The sequence below is a fragment of the Rhopalosiphum padi genome, chromosome 4 (assembly GCF_020882245.1).
Source record: "Rhopalosiphum padi isolate XX-2018 chromosome 4, ASM2088224v1, whole genome shotgun sequence".
Lineage (NCBI taxonomy): Eukaryota > Metazoa > Arthropoda > Insecta > Hemiptera > Aphididae > Rhopalosiphum > Rhopalosiphum padi.
This window is the reverse complement of record NC_083600.1, coordinates 52,389,046-52,408,136: the sequence shown is the minus strand read 5'-3', so window position 1 is coordinate 52,408,136 and position 19,091 is coordinate 52,389,046. Positions and strand designations below refer to the sequence as shown.

At 30.7% G+C, this 19,091-nt stretch overlaps 1 protein-coding gene across 7 annotated transcripts in view; it reads left to right on the top strand.

Annotated features, from left to right (window-relative positions):
* Positions 1-19,091, top strand: part of LOC132929312 (cardioacceleratory peptide receptor) — a 207,399-nt gene that overhangs the window by 53,577 nt on the left and 134,731 nt on the right. For 6 of the 7 annotated variants that reach the window (XM_060994580.1, XM_060994581.1, XM_060994576.1 and 3 more), the window contains exon 2: positions 9,511-9,560. The exons of the other annotated variant lie outside the window; for it this stretch is intronic. The gene's annotated coding sequence lies outside the window, so the exon portion shown is untranslated. The remainder of the gene's footprint in view (positions 1-9,510; positions 9,561-19,091) is intronic. 7 annotated transcript variants of the gene reach the window in all.

Here is a 19,091-nt window from a genome sequence, read left to right as displayed (position 1 = left end):
CATTAAATCTCCGTTTAGGATCAGACGAAAAAAGTATGCCGTGGTACAAAAATAATAGGTAGGTATATATTATATTATGGTAGATACGCGTTCTTCAGTCATTCCTCTCTGTGGTCGTAATGATAATAATAATAATATAATTTCATTAGACCATCAGCAACGCGCCGTTTTCGCGTACACCTACCCACCGTCGTATATAATATACGTGTAGGTACTCATATACACAATATATACATAATATACATCTCTGCGGTCAGACATAATACAGATATTAATATAGCCGCTTACACGTAGTGTAACCGTTTAATTATTGGCCGACCGCGGTCTAAGCTCCGCGCGATCGCGACTCGGGTTCGTCGTCGCGGCTCGTATACCGCTGCAGCGGCAGTTATAATCATCCTCGTTTGTTGTTCACCGGTCGAGCAATATATTATATAATCGACGACCGCTGCGGCAATAATGGGTGTCGTGGGGGCACATCCGACTAGCACATTTCGAGACGCCCAAAACGATGGGCTGCGTGACAAAACGTCAAGACCGTTTTCGAACAGCACGCGATGTGTTCCGTGTTGAAGCTAATAATAAACTATATACGACGCGCATAATCACTGTTGCTGCATCATTACAATTACAACGTGTGGAATGACTCGCGCGTGTGGGTGCGACGAACAGATTTTTTTTGTAACAACTCACTCGTGACTCGCGCGAAGGATAATATACCTTATATATATAATGCGGTGTAGGTATATCACCGCCACCGTTGTAGGATGTGCAGGTATCCGACGCTTTTGACAAATCGGCGTATAAACGTGTGTCTTCGGTCTATATACCTATATACTATACCTACACACATACACGGAGCACGCACACGCGATTTTTCTTCTCCGAGAACGTAGTTATTCAAAATCTGATTTTTGAAATATACTTATAAATACCGTATATTCCAAATTCTTGGGATTTTTATACTACACAAAGAATGTCTTGTGAAGTTCTAAACTTCTATATATCTTTCAAATCACGAGCTCCCCTTTTTGTGTAGACAATTATTTCTTAGATATATATTTTTTTTTTTTTTTAATGTTGACGTAACTTAAATAGCGATAAGTCTCCGAGTTATTTAACTTTATCTAGTAAAGACAGTAAAGATCATAAGTCCATAATCATAGGTTTAGAAGGTTGGTGAAGGGTTTGGTAATTTGAAAATTGTAACAATTTATACTGTCTGCCAATATATATAATTAATAAAAAATTGTCCAAGTATAATAACAATAGATATTAGATCCAACATTAAATGTATTTTATATAATTTATAAAACAATTTTATGGACCAATATTTTTAGCGTAAACATTTTAATAATAGAAAAACTAATCGTTTGAGTTAGGTATATCAAAATACAAATTTGAATATATTTATTATTAAATAAATAAATAAACAAATTTAGGTGAGTCACACTGTGAAACGTGTATATTATAAATATAATAATATATTATATTCGTGATATTTATAAACGATAAATAATTGGCAGTAACTATGTGTTGCACGGATACATGTGTATCGCATATTGTAGATAATTAACCTAATAAGTAATAATCACTTCACCTGCCCTGCTGTGTATGTCGTGTAGATTTTTGGACATGTGTCAGTAAAGTTGGAAACTACGAGTATATAGTACCTACATTGCAGTTTTATCATAAACATTATATATTATTATTTAAATAATAGTCCATTGCATAAAATATGTGTTTAATGTTTGCGATAATCACGAGTATTACCTTGTTTCAAACAGCATTATATATTTACTCTGTGTTTATACGAATTTTATTAAAATATGTATTATGTATTAATATTCACTAGATACTAGTATTTATATTGCTAATAATAAATTTAATCCATTTTTCTGGAAACTACCTAAGAGTATTTACAGTAACAATTATAAATGTTCAACGCTTATGTGTTACACGTTTATAATACGCGGTAAACAATAGAACAATGAATAATAATTATTATAAATGCATTATTGGTTAGATTATATATTTTCGTAGTAATTACACGAATTCAATTAAACGGATTAATATTTATTTGAATGATATTGGCATATTGTTATTGCCTAATTATTATCCTTTTTTCAAGAAACTAAAAAACATGATTTTAAGTAGTAGTTTTTGGGTTGATAATACGCTTGTTATAACAAATTTTTTTTCGTTATAAAAGTACTCATGGAACAGAGTAGGTGTGTATTGTAAAATATGTAAAAAAAAAATGGTTGAACATTTTTTTATTGTTTATCACCAGTTTACAATTAAGTATAAATTTCTCAACTTATCAACTGCGTCTTAAACTTTTAAAATAATACGTATAGCTGTAAATGTGTGTACCTAATATAAATTAATAATTGGGTTTTTAAAATATATATATATTTTTATAAATGGTTGATTTTAGATTTTTAAGCAACAGGAAAAAATCAAAAACACTTAAAATCATAATAAATGAGACGCTCTTTTATAAAGTAATCTTATTTTGTTTCAAAATATTTCGAACACTATGAATGAAATTAATCTAAATATTATTTTCAATAGTTAATCACATTGTTTTTAAATCGTGCGTACAAAAACCAAATAAAATACTATACCTGTCAAATAGCTTGCGACTTGGATATTAAACTCATTAAAATCTACCAATTATGAATTAATTAATTTAATTAAATATAAATATTTGAATTGCACTTTAATGTCTATTGAATGAGTTGTATGTTTCAAATTTGGAAATACTTACGTCAAAATGAGTTTAAAATTTCAACTATAAAAATAATATTTATTATATAGAATATTATAATTATTTTATGTTGAATTGATTTTATAACGTACTTTGCTTCATAAATCATAATATATATGTAATGGTATTATATAACATTGTATGCATCTATATAGGTAAAACAAGTAAACACGTCATTTTAGTTTTTTTTTTAATATATGTTTTTCTAGTATCTCTCTAGTTAGCGACAGAACTCGTGTTTTCTATTTTCTATTATAACTGTATATATTATATATTTAGTTATTGTAGTTTCAACGGTTTGTTGCATATTACACCGCAGGGCATAATGCATAAATGGCAGTGGAAATGTTCGAAGTTATGTGTGATTTTACAATTGGCCGCAGATTATATGTGTAAACGAATAAGTAAATTTATTTATAGTTTATTTTTTTATTTTTTAACTTATAATACCTACCTATATGATAATATGGACATAATATATAAGTGTGTTTATTACGTTTACGAGACCAATGCGCATACTCTCCTCTTGAACCGCCGCCGTTGCTGTATAATAACGGTGGAAATGTATAACACTGCAAACGGACGGCACAAAGACCGACACAGACAGAGTTGATAATTATACATTGTGCAACGAAAATAATCGCCCCGAGCACTCGCCACATGACCAGTAATCATTGGATTTCCAAAGACGGATTTTTCTACACTATTGGTGCTATTTATTTATTTATACGTATATTTTTTTTCTTCCGCGTCATACGCGATATGAACTCTGTACAAAAGTTCAAGTTTCCTCGTGTGCCCGCTTTTAGGTGCACCTAAGTTTAGTTATAAGTTTTATACCTATAGTTAATATTATATTATGCGTTAAGCACTTCCTCCACCGGGCCAATTTAATTTTTGACGTATCGGACACAATATCATTATCGTCGTTTAGCTCTTCTCGTGCGCCAATTATTATAGATATATATACATCATGCGCGAAATACGCGTAGGTATAAAATATTATTAACGCGTTATGCAAACATTTGTACCTATCAGCACGAATGTGCAAATTAACGAGTTTCAATTCGATTATTTATCGGACAATAATATTATTGAACTACTTTTATGAACTAGGTTTGTCCGTTTTTATTTCGCTTAGTACGACGCGCGCACAGAGCCGGTATAACGCATAAATTAATTAATATAATACTTATATTTTACATAATATTATACCCGTGGTTTTATTTTTAATCGCAATACGTTTACGAATGATTAAACTCGCGTTGGCATATTATATCGATATTATACCTATGTATGTTTATATTATCCTTATTATTGTTTGCAAAAGCTTATAACTGCCCTATAATGTGTATATAATAATAGCCGATGCTCAAAAACACGGTTTTCAAAATCCATATTATTCGATTTGTATACGTTTATTTTTATTAATCAAACCAATTAATTTATACGCATCGCACAGTTTGGCGTTTAAGTTTTGAAATCCAGATTACAAAGTAATCCAGAGTAAAAATAATTAAAAGTTAAAATATTTTATGTTTTGTTCGGCTGTAAAACTGCTGAATTGTCGTTTGATTTTATCGTCCCGGACGGTTATACGGTTTTCTAATTACACAAACTCGATTGCGGATTACCGGCACAAATCTTTAAGGCTCTCGGCCCAATGCGTCCCGTATTTATATATATATATTTGTGTAGTGTGTACCTAGAATTCTTTATTAAAACCGAAGTTTCCTCCAAAGTTGTTCGTTGCGGCGGTGGCGCTCGGTGTCGTCGCGTTCGGTGTAGTGGTGGTGGTGGTGGTGGGGGGAGGGTCGAATTCCCCCGAGCGGCTAGTGATAAATTATTTATTATTATAATGGTAATACACGAATCGCGAGATATGTACGTGGTACGTGATACGTCATGCAGGTAGAGATAGACACACTGCCTAGACGACGGTCCTTAAACGATAACACACAATGTTATAAGAACGTCTCGTCCGTCTCGTACCCTAATCATAACGAGCGACGATGGACGGTTTTGATTAAATGCCACCCGCGTTTCCACTCGAAATCTAAATTAGTTTACGTGGGTCACGTCGTTCCGCGGATGTAGATCAACAAATGGCGCACACCCATTTGAATTCGGCCATGCGTATCGCATCCTCCGGGCTTTTGCGCGCCCGTAAGTTGATCATTAGCCGTGTAAAATAACGCAGACTACAACAGTGATATATGGTGTGGAATGAAGGAAATTTAATAAGGAAAACGGCATTAACCGTAAAGCTGCCTCGGGGAGTTGTTTTTTTTTCCCTTCCTCGTATTGTTGCCTGCTGCACGGCGTTATAATGCTCTCGTTTTTGTCGGAGCCTAGGATGAGTATATATTCGAATGAATTCCACCTTTCGGCGCACGTACGGGGGAAAATAAAAGAAGGTTTTGACGAATCGGAAACACCCGAATTCCCGCATTTTGGTGTTTAGCTGTTTGTATTTTTTCATACGAAGAAATAATACTTAAAAAATAATAATATAAATACCTTTTTATAATGTTCAAAGAATATCTAAATCATATTTCAAATACAATAGAATACTGAACGACGCCGATACAATATAATATTGTACCTAAAGGTTTAATATTTCCATCAAGTATCATATATAATAGACGATTATAGGTATATAACTTTAAATTATGGCCAATTGAAACCTTTCAAAAAAATATATGTTAGACGTTACACTTTAACAGTTGTATCATTTTCAAAATGAAAAGTTTCAATGAGTTACATCGTAATTCAAGGAGAGTAGGGCGTTAAAAAATGAATGATAAAAGGGTTTATATAATCAATTATTTACAATGAAAAAAATTACATAAAACAAGGTCATCGTCGAATACAGTTGTCAAATAAACACATACAGCGATGTATTCAGAAATTCGGTATGTTGGTGTAAGTTGTAACTCGGTCTATTTTGGGTTTAGGACCAATAGATCAAATTAATTTATAAAATAAAGATCTATTCATATCAAGTAACAGAAACAAAGTTTATTATTCAAAAAACTCAGGCAATATTGCACATTCACAACCAAAAGAAATAAAAATTTGAAATTTTCCCAATATAATATATATATTATTATACTATATGTAGGTATCTACCAAGTACACAGGGTGGTTTTTAGGTATGTGATGGTCCCTGTGCGGAATGCATTATGGGGGCTCCTTATACATAAACAAGGAAATATATTTTTTTTTCTTATTAAATAACATTTATTATCATATTTAGTAGGTAGTAGTAACAATTAACTACTTATTTAATAATAAATTATAAAAACGATCAAATCGATTATAACTATTGTGTAAGTGATATCACCATAATATTTTTCCTGTATCCTAATTTAAATATCATAAAATTGGGGGCCCGTGGGCTGCAGCCCACTCAGCACTCTCCTAAATCTGCAGGCCCTGCAAGTACATATCTATTAAATCTTCTGGAAACATTTTCTTATTAAATTGTATTAAAAAAATAATTGACATGCCAATGTACATATTATTTTAAAGTTTATATACGGTTCTGTGCCCTGTATATACAGATATTGCTTTGTGCACCCTTATAATACAAATTTATCACTGTAGACGGATATTACGATATGAATTACGTAGTTTCGTACACCCTATCGTTCCAGGCATCTATAAAATGATAAATATAAATTTGATTATCATATATATTATATAATATCGGCGCGCGATGAGCGACAAAACGGACACGGGTACGTAACACGACAGTGTATTATATTTTATTGATAATATTTATCTGTCTCTTGCACTTCACTCGTCGTGTAGGTGCCTACACGTATGTCCGCGCGTTCGTGTACACGGCGGTAATAATACGCTGTGGTGTCAGTAATTATTGTCTGCGCGTATAACGTTAACACGCTGCAGTCGCCGCGCGTATATATCTGCCGTGCAGGCGTCGTTTCGCTATGTTAATTCGGTCTGAAATATATGTTTATAATCTTACAAATGAATTATCGATTGTAATCTGCCAGTAGTATAATATTATGTATAGTGACTACATATAATATACACACGCGAATGTCACGCATAGCGGTAATGCGTGTTTAACGTGGGCGACGGGCGTGCTCTGCGTTTAATATGTCGAATATAATTTGGCACTGTACGTATAAATCAATAGTGCATTTGGTATTCGCGGTGTATGACGTACGATTTCGCACGTGTAGTATACAATGTGATACGAGTGTATTCGTAATGTTGCGCGATGTTATGATAACTGTAAAAGAAACAAAACAAAAAAAAAGTCAACCGATTTAATTAAATGTATATAACGGGACGCGCCGGTAGAAGAAGTAATAATACTACGCACATCATTTATACAGAATATATATATAGGATAATCGCAGCATTAGATCTCTGTACATAATCTCTACGTCTTTATACACCGTAAAATATGTTACCGATCGGCTATTTGTCTTATTTAATAACAAAGACATTACGGTTAACGCGTTAAGTCTTAACACTATCATCATTATTAATCATCGAAACTATATTATATGAAGCTAATCTATTGTATAGCTAAAACAGGACCGTCAAGGTAACCAGCGCCGTCGTGTAATACGACAGACGTGTATAAAAACGACGCAATGTGTGTGTGTGTGTGTGTGTGTGTGTGTGTGTGTGTGTGTGTATGTGTGTGTGTGTGTGTGTGTGTGTGTGAGTGTCAAAATTCACTATAGGTGCCTATCTAAAATAATCGGGAAATCTTTAGGCGCATATTACATTATATATATATAATATTATAATATTGTCTGTGTGTACGTTGATTGTTACAACGACTGTATATACGAGAAAGTAATAAATATAATTATTGCCTATATTATAATATACTCTTAATCGAGAATAAAACACGGCGATTCGACCAAAAACTTGGGTAGCCAGAGGAACATAATGTTATTATTTTGTCAGTGGTATCGTATTATAATATAGCTATACATATATATATATATATAAATATTATAATGTATAAGGTTATAAAACGCTATAAATTAAATAACTTTGAAAAAAAAAACTGGTACAACTATATACGTACCTATACAGATATATTATAATATTATATATTATGTCTGTCGGTGAAGAGTAACTATGAATTAATTATTCCGGTATAACTAACACCACTGGGATAACGTATTACATATTTATTATGTACCGATTAATGAGTATAATGGAGTAAGAAAAAAATACCAATAACAAAATATTGGCCGTTTCGACGAACCAAAAATAAAATACGATACATTCTAAACTGCGTATATATTATTAAGTAGGTACACCTAAACATATTATTATAAGCGCACGTGTGTAAATATCGTGGGCCCGTATGCTCAGCAGAAAAACGCGAATTACTGTAGCGCTTCTTCTAATACGTCGGCATACGTTCAGTAGTTGTAAACGAAACTGAGAACTTTCTATGACGTGATCGTTTCAAGTTTTCGATTTCAGGCAGGTAATGCGATGGTGGCGGTTACAACGCTACAAAATATGTACATGCTGTGTAATATGATTACAAATATTTACAATTATTATATTATATGTTGTACACCGCGAATATAAAATATTTATTATTTTTCTACAATTTATATAGGTTCTATCTACACGCGCGTAAAGGGTTGTACAAGACTCGTGGCTATAATTTAATAACGCACGTCCAATGGTAAGCTTGACTTAGTTTCAAGACCCATATGTTTACCTTGCTAGCACAGTACACGCAACAGTGCTATACTAGCCAAACGCTCATCCCTCACGTAATCCATACTGATATTGTATTATTACATATATAATACGCCAACACTCGAACTAATTGTCTAAAATAATAATCCAGAGACTTGCAATTTATTTAATATAATATACTTTGTGTATAATAATACAGCGTGATTGGTTTAACATTGAACGTATTCGTTATCCTCGTTGAAAAGTTTACCTATTCTTTAGAAAAAAATTGTTTTTTTATACCGTTTATGCACCTATTTTCATAATATTCAATCTTTATATGAACAAAACGTTTTTTATACAAACTTTTAATTTTTAATGACAATCTTGATTTTAATTTTCATCATATTCTGATACGAAACGTTTCTAAGAAAATCTTTAATATAAATATATAAAATATATAAATTCTTTATAGATAGGTTAGGTTAGGTTAGGTATAAAATATTGAACGAATAGTTGTTTTTATTAACATTAGTATATTATATGTTATATTAGATATATTTGTGGAAAATTATGAAATGGCAGTATACCCGCGCGTGAAATTGTGTTGCATTACTTTAAAATGTCTACAATAATTTGAATTACTCATATACAATTGTAAACTATATATTAATTTAACGATATTCATTAGCTGATTTGACAAAAAAATATTTAGCTTAAGAATATAAAACAATATAATGGTAATTAATGATTATAATTATTTAGAGATGACCATACTAAAAAAATAATGTAATGTTCAACACATTTCAAATTATATAAAAACTGACAGGGATAATGACTAATAAGTGGTTTTTTTAAGAATCACCTCATATATAGTATCATAATGCGGTGAATATTGATTTCCTACTATTTATAGTTATATGTAGTATTTGTTTTTAAGTCTTATTTATAAATATTCACTTTTGTATATATTTATCTAGCGGGGTAGGGTATTTTCATGACTCGACGTTGTATACAATTTAACGTTTTGTTTGTTTTTTCAGAGTTTTGTCGCTTGAGATTCCAAAATTCAAAAACCAGTGAAAAAATAACAGTAAGATATTATAAAAACTATTTAGTAATGCTTCTCTTGTAGGTTTATTATGTTTTCCATGTCTTAAGCTGTCTAGTTCAAATTGGACACTCGCCCACTGGCCACTACCCAGTCGATAACAATTTACATTATAAATTATAATACGTTGAAAATAAATTAGTTATCGTTACACTATTTGATGATTTAATTTTTGACGTTCATTTGTTTAAGAACAACCATATTAGGTAATCCAATATATTATAAATTAAACAAATTATTTGGTCGAAAACAATAATTTATCCAATTAAAACAGTGTTCCTAACTTTTGTAATTCTGTATTAATATTTATGGAAAAAATGTAATAATTATTTTACACGAAGACAGTTTTAAATTTGATTTTTTTCTTTTCAATATTAGACACATAGCGAATCCCGAATTCATTTTAAATAAAGAAATTTAAATTAAAATAAAATAACACCCAACACGTAACTGGTTTAATTATGTTGTTTATCCGCAACTGTTCATATATTATTATAAGTGAACATAATAATAATAATAATAATATGTATATGCGTGTAAGTGCACTGTGCATGTTCTCGTGAGTACATTATAGTCTTGTAGTCCGGTCTAATATATTGTATGAAACGAATATAAAAATCAGTTTTTTGTTGTCGAGGATTGCGGACCATGAATATAACGTCGGGGGACGTGAAACACCTGTGTGGTGTTAATCTTCACGAAAAAAATTTCCCGGTCTTTAGTTATACAATGTACGCAGAGCTCGCGATTTCGCACGATAATATTATTATTACCATTATCTTAACAGCAACAACAATAATAATGATAATAATAATAATAATAATAAATTATGCGAGGAGACGATTCCGACGTGGTGGCGTGTACCAACACGTCGCGGAAGCGTTAAGGATACATCGTTTCGAATGCAAATCCAAATTGACACGTATATAATTAAAAACTATTACTGCGCGAATCGATTTAACGCGCTACGGATTGATGGCGGCGGTGGCGGCGAATTATGTGGCCTGCGGTTGCGTTCAGATCTACTCGACACACACACACACACACACACACACACACGCCGTTTTAATGAGCCACGCCGGAGTAGAGTATTCGAGTCCCGCGACGATATATTATTGTTATATTATAATATACACTAAATAATCACATGGCACACGGAGCAAAGACATAGGTCGTAGGTATACCACCCACGACAGATGACCTAAGCTGCGTCCGTATTCGTGTGCACAATACGATTGTACTATAACTATAATATACGCACATTATAATATTATTATTGTATTTCGTATTATAAGCGTATTAAGCTCGAAACGGCGCGGCGTTTGGCTCACCGCCGTCTAAATACACTCCGGAGACCAGGACGACTACCTACCGCGCGCCGAAAGCCTACTGCTGTGTCTTAATTTTTTTTCTATAAGCCTCTCCTCGGCCACCCCGTATAACATGTTATTACTTATTATTATATATCATCTATAACAATATAATGTTATTATTATTGTTAAAACTGCAGACGCCTATATAATATCGAGTGGCACGCAACCGGTCACAGTACTACTTAACAAAATGTCAATTTGTCAATCTATTACTCCAATTGTATCTAAACTTGAAACGATTCCGGCCAGTTAAATATTGGCTTCTGATCCATACCAAAACAATAAAAAAATTATGATTACAGTTTAAAAAATGTAAAAAAAAAAAAACATGAAGAATAGTTACAAACATATTTTTGTTCAGAAATTTGTGTTTTATCTAATTAATTGAAATTAGTACACATGCGTTTTAAGCGTAAACAAGAGTGAAAGTATATAAATTAGTATTATTAATTTTTGTTTATTGTGAAAATGAATTGATATGGTTATGGGAGGTCAGAGTGATATGCAATCAAAACAATTCTAAATTAAACCGAAATTTGTTTGTATTGTGCATATTTATAATTATTGGCACGTGTACACGGCGTACGCTGTATATTTTAAATTCAAACGGAGTAAACCTGGCTTTATAGTTTTAATTTATTTATTTGGTGGAGGGACAATTAGGGTTATCTTACATGATAATTATTGACTTGTGCTGCAATAATGATATTAAATTCATATTTGTGTGATGTATGAGAGGTGGTCGTTTGGACGAGTGGTATAATATTTACCTGGGCAAGCGATGTGTACTTTGATGGTTTGATGATGTCATTTCATTTCATTTTATTAATTTTTGATTGAACATTATTATATTACAATAGCACTACACTCAATGTCGTTTTTAAAGTCAGATTTTACTAGCAAATTTTAATAATGTATATCGTGTGTGATTTTATTATATTTTTTTTATTTTTAAGTTGAGAATACACAGTACTATAATTATTAACGTATAAACTTATTTATATTTATTCAAACAATATTTTTGGTAGATAAAACACTTGCCTAAACAAATCACATTTTGGGTCGATTTGTTCAAACGGTTTATACCCTGGTGTATTATATTTAATATTGTAAATGTAAAATACATAATATATATAAATATTTTATATCATGATTCCCAAGCGTTGAAACGTGGGATACCTCCCCCGACTCCTTGGATTCATGCTGACCTATTCATTTTCTTCCCTATTTTTCAGAGATCTTTAAAAAACTTATCTTAAAACGTACCCTATTTGCCACCAAAGCTTACCTCCCAATACCCAATTTGGTTTTTGTTACAATAATTCAACCATACACCAAGTTCATTATATAATTGACAAAATAGCTTATGTACTTAGAAAAAAGCTAATATGCACTGGCGACTTCATAGATGTAGCGCTAGTCTTTGATCGAGTCTGTCACAAAAGCCTCCTTTTCAAATTATAAAAATTGTTAATAAACTTACATATTACGTATAATCACTTACACTTATTGTAAAAATCAAAATATTTGTAGATTGTATATAATTCAAAATAAATAAATCAATATATTATGTATAAAATACAATCGTATTAATGTACATGTTATATATATTTATGTGTGAATAAATAATAAAAAAATAATATGTCATACCATTAAATTTATGATATTGTATACCTACTATTAATCATAAAAAATGTGTACTCAATAAAACGTTTATTGTTCATTCAACTTCGATGCGCTTAATAGTTTAGAGTGTTTATAGACAATATTGTAATACTTAAGTCTTCTGTAACAGTATTATCTATAATTATTTCAGCAAATTATCTTTATAATATATCCTACATAACGACCGTCATCAATACATCAGAATAGACAAAAAAACAACATTTTCGCGGTACGTGGCGCATAAATATAATATAAACACACACACGCTCACGCGAATAATACGCTATGCACGTTATATTTATAACGCGTATTATACTGCAACCATCATATCCGTAAAAGCTTTTGGCATTTTATTATTAAAATTTGTTGTATGTGCGCGTAAGTTTCGAACCATGACTTAAAAATCGTTAAAAAAACATGAAATGACATTATTATTCAAATGATACCATTAAACCTATATACTGTTACCACTTTCCGCGCAAAAGCGCTTAGCACATTAAAGGTTGTTACCACACCGCACCGCCGCTGCACGCTCACCATCCGCGACACTCATCATGCGTATAATAATAGCGCATAATCAACGCTCGTCCTAATTTATTTTCATAATCCGGGAAAATCACAAGCACCCGATTGTTCAATAGAAAATATTACGTAGCGGATATTCAAGAAAACTGCGTGCACCGTACTGTAATATTAATATAATATTGAATTATGTTTTATTCATTAAATAATGGAATTCGAAAAACGGATTTTATTAATAGAAGCATAAAATTTATAGTTTATAAATATAACTGCACAATATCAACAGATAATGCCTATAGCTATTTTGTATTTTAATGTAATTGCTATAGGATTATTAATAGCTTGAATAAAAAAAAAACATCCCTTTTTTCGTATTTATTATAATATTATGTTCCACAATAACATGGGTTTTTTTTTATGTTATTTAATCATTATACTTAACAACAACAAAAAACAAATTAATCCTTAAACATCCTTATAAACTGGAAAATATACGGTTGGAATTTAATTAAATTTCTTTTCGGGATAACCTTTGGTCTCTGTTAAATATATTAAGCTGTCCTCTTGATAACCACTATATTCCTTAATTCAATTGCAATAAAAATAAATTCTCAAGATACAGTGCATTTAATACATTTTTGTTACAATTATGTCTATGTATTTATCCTCGTATTCAGAATACTTGTTTATAATTAATTCATAAATTACGATATTTTTTTAAAACGATTTTTTATTGAATTTAGTAATGATTCTGTTTGTATAGTTTGAAGTTTACTGTTTAGTGTTTAGACATACTTTATTAATTATTATTTATCATATTTTAATCGTATACAAATTTAAACCCGTTTCAAATAGTTGAATCAGATATAATTTCAATACAAGGATTTAGTACATAATTTCTGTTAAGTATATTATAATTTATGTTATGTCTATATAACATCAAATTATATACGTATTAGTAATAAATCATAGTTTCCTATCATGTTTATGGATGTATATAAATTAAAAAAAAAAAGTCAATGCGTTAACTGTTTTTAATTTTTATAGTGTTATATCTTGTTATTACACAAAAATCGGCGTATTCCAACTTACGAGTATTATATTATGACTCAATAAAGATGAATATAATATATATTCAAGTAACAAATTTTATTTTAGTAGAAAAAATTGCTAAAATTAATATAGATATCATGTGGTTTTGCATAACAAACTTGGCTCAATTTTGTTATGAAGTGTAGATTAATTGTTTTCCAAATAACAATATATAAACCTTTATAATACCCACTCATGTAACCTGCAATCCTAAGCTAAATTCTCATGAGACTTATAATAATACCTAGTCACTGCAACGCAAAGTTAGTAAGTAAAGCAAATTGAGTGTAATCTCGTGACAGAATTACTATCCCTGAGCTTTTTTTTTATCCTTACAATCTATGATTAATTTATAATTATAGAACTATTTATTAGTTATTTATAATTGGTTTTTTGAAAAATGATTTTCAAATAAGCCTGAATCTGAGATAACCAAAAAATATAAATAAAAAAAATCATTTATAGTTACAAAATATGAATAGAGAAATCTGTCGAAGAAAATATAATTTAAAAGAATGAACTTTGAATCGATTGTAATTTCAAAAACATATGATGCATATTGCATACATAGTGTATAAAATAATAAAAAAAATTGGTTTCTTTTTTCAATTTAAAGTTTTTATATTTACCTAAATAAAAGCTTCCAGTAATCATATTTTATTGTATTTTCTATGAAATTATTGTAATGGCTGTCAAGTAGATACTTTCGTTTTAAACAAGACACAAAATATTTGGAATTCAATAGAAACTTCTATAATTTCGTCATTCCATTTAATAAAACTACAATAGTTTCAAAAACGACAAAAGCAACAAAAAATGTCAAAAGCCGCGACTACTCCATTTGTGTTTCGAAGAAAACTCCGAGTATTAAGAACTCAATAAAAACATTTAACATTTGTGATTAAACTAAACAAAAAAAAAAAAAATATTTGCCTAATTGCATCTAGAATTATCTTTTTAGGCAACTTATTTACGGCCCGAGTTTTAGTAGCATAAATTATATATTACAAACTATTATATCACAGGACAGATTAATTATATGATTTCATTTTATGTAATATTTGATTATATTATTACATTATATTATCACACATTTAAATACAAATTACGTACAGATTATCAAAATAATTTAAAAGGAATTTCTTCTTTTTTTTTTATTTAATATAATTTAAATAATCAATTCTTTGATGTTTTTTTGTTGTACTTTATTTTTTGTGCGTATTATGATTTTAATTTGTTTATAAATTGATGTATACGATTACAACGAGATACATAGAAAATAGCCTTAACGTACAATTTACAATATGATCAATATTATTTTAACATTTGTAACGCATAAGATCAATGGATGTAACTTGGTTATGTGGTTATGACTGTCATATCGGGTAGACAAAATAACATGATAGAGTTGCGTTACCTATTGAATTTACTACTTTCGAAATACACAGTATATGATGGCGATATGACAATTTTGCATTAATATTACATTTGAATTTGAATTTGGATGTATCAGATCATTGTGATACACTCTGTATATATGTTTTGGCGACACTAGTGGAATTCAGACATTGCAGCGTAGTTGAAACATCATTGTCCTATTAGGAGGTTCAGAGGTGTATACTGTATAGGTATAGAATTTTGAATTTATAAATTGTTGTTGATAGTACTTTGATGTTTTCGTCTTTGCGAATCATTCAAAAACGTGGTTTATAAATTCAATTCAATGGTAAAATCGACACGTGCGCAAATACCTCGATGTACAATGTAATGTGCATAAACTTGCCAAAGCTCTTTATAACCTAATTTATTTATTTACGCGACCGTTTTAGAAAATAAAAGTTATCACAAAACCTTTGTATTCTTCGTATTAAACTAGGTGATTCTTATAACACTGTGGTTTTCAAATCTTCAATACGTTTTCGGGTCACTTTACTTAATAATGTTATCCCCTTTCTTCATAAAAAAATAAATACAAAATATTAAGCCAAATGTTGGTCTATGTTCCTCTCACGTGACACTGAAAATAACTGAGGCAATTGCATGCCATTACGCCCGACATACAAAATTGGATTGCTTTTTTTTTACTTAAAATATAAATTATAATCTTCTGTATGTAAGAGTTATCACCATGGTGATACTTGAATTGCCTCTCATATTTAGGTAAGTAACATTTTTTCACTCGAATTGCCTTTGGGTGTTTTCGGAGGCATACTTAGATTATCGATAGTTGTACGTGTACTTTCGGTTATTATATCTACTCGTATTTACAGCATTTTCGCAATGTTCATAAATATTATTTTAAGACATACAGTATTTCCCAGATAAATTTATTTGTCAAATGCAACAAACTTGTCAATCACTGTTAATAAGTTAATGATTAGTCCGCCATTACCAGTTCAGCACAGTCAGTTTTGTTTTCGTATAACTATAATAATTATATACAAACTTAAGTTTTTGATTGTATAACAAAATTATATTTCGTCTAAATCATTTTATGTATTGACTATTTATTATTATTATTATTATTATTATTATTAATTAATTATTGTTGTTGATTCGGTCTATTTACTGAAATATTACAACTATTTATTAACATTTATTTTCTCAGTTTATTTAATATGTCTATTAGTCTATAATATATATATATATTCCTAAATAGATTAATATTATAACTATTGGAGGCGATTCCAATACAAGAGGGTCACTACTTAAAATAGGGGACGATTCAAGTAAATCCTATTTTGGTAATCGGGAGGCAATTCGAGTAATTTTTTTTAAAAGAAAATCAAGGAGAAAATTCGAGGGTCAGATGGTAGGCAGTTCGTGAGCGCCATATATTGCGTTTTAATTTAAATACACAGCGGAAATGGATATAGCAATTTCACCAGGTAAAAATGTCATGTATTGGTTCATTGTTCGTAATCGTCTTGTGGTCATCATCGTCGATTAATTTATCGCACTACGGCTCGATGTAACTATACATATTTTATTTGCTGATGACTATGAAACATGCGGCCAAATTGTTGACGTAGATGTCGGATTTTTTACCTGAACTCAGCGTATGACTGATGGATTTCTAAAAAAACATAATTTATCATCTTGTCGGGCACCGCCACGTGCACTGCTGCACAATATACACACATGACACATCGGGTCTGTCGTACGCCTCTCGTTCCATTACATTTTGTCCTTTTAGTCGACCGTATATTTTAGGTATATGTAATTGTTACGTGTTATATTATACGTGTATAGATCTCAACCCGAATTTTGCAACATTTACCGACGCACTTGAAAAATCGCAAGAGTACAACAGTCCCCGCACTGCCAGGCACTGTCGCAGTGCATAAAAGACGCGAAAACAAAATGCGTATATATATTTATAAAATACGTATAACAATACAATATGGCTTAATGTATTTATTATTCGACGATTGAGTTTCGTACTGCGATATTTATGTTTATAATGTATAAACGTCTTGCCCGCTGGACGCGTTGCAATAAACAAAAGCTGTTTGACTTTTGCAGTGGCAGTACCCATCGTAGTTTCAGAATCTTGACAGAACGCGTTCTCCTACGATATTTTGACCGCACACACACCACACACAATACCTCGTTGGCGACCTAGTTTCGAATAATGCGACGTAGAAAATGTTTTATTATTATTGTCGTCGTCTTCGGTGTGCTTGTGTGCGGTAAACAGAAGTCGTGGCCAAAGGGCGCCCGACGGATCTCTTAGTAGTGAAATGATATTTTCTTCCCTCTCTCGTCGCACCGTCACAAGTCCTTTTATATGGATTTCGCAAAACTCAGTACAGAGTAGATACTGGAAAAAGTGTCTGCCGTTCCAACACAATATAGCTTGATGTATAGAGCAGTAGAGCACTTACGTGCACGCGACACGAAAACGTAACGTTTCGGAGACTGCACCGAAATATACTGCGATAATCGCGTATAAAGTTAAACACCGTGTAAAAACCAAAAGAGTTTTTGGTGGTGAGCTTTAATTGAAACAGTCTTTGCAAAGCTGTTTAAACAAATACAATATATTGTATGTATTTTATTCGTATGCAAACGTGCTCCGATTGGTTGCTATAGGTACATAATAAATACCACAGAGTGGTTCAATAAGCATCTTTACTCCTTTATCTTCTTCAGAAACGTAGTGATTCAAATTTTAGATGCACTTAAAAATTCTATTTTCAAATTATCAAGATTTTATACCTTTTTCACTGTAAATTATTCAAAGTATAATTTTTTTTAGAACTTTTAAAAAGTTTATACTCAGGTTAATAATCCTTAAAAATGGTTATAGAAAAGTAATAAAATATAAGTAATGTGGGTCTAATGCATATACTTGAAACATTTTTATAAATATTACAAATATTAATAGAATGACATAAATTACTAAACTTATCGAATTACCATTATAACTCTTAGTTTCCAAACCTATTTCAATATGCTTATTATCCTTTTTACACAAAATTAAATAATTCAACATTTTTAGAAAAATTATTCATTTAATAATTTAGGTACTGTATAAAAGAAGAATTTTCCTTTGAAATACACGAGTTTTCAGTTTCTCGAAACAATTATTAAGCTGCGAAAACATTAACGATTCGAAAATATGGTCTTAAAGTAGGTATATTTAAAAATCTAAAAATATAATTACCAATAACCACATTATTTAGGAAGGTATACCCCTGGACATGCTTGATGAATCAATCTATATATTATGACATGGCGTCATCGTTAGGGAATTTAGATTATAATTATTTTAGATCTAAGTTACCTAATGTTAATGCATATAACTTAAGGTATTCGTTTAGTATAGCTACTATGTATTTTTCTGTGATGATAACGT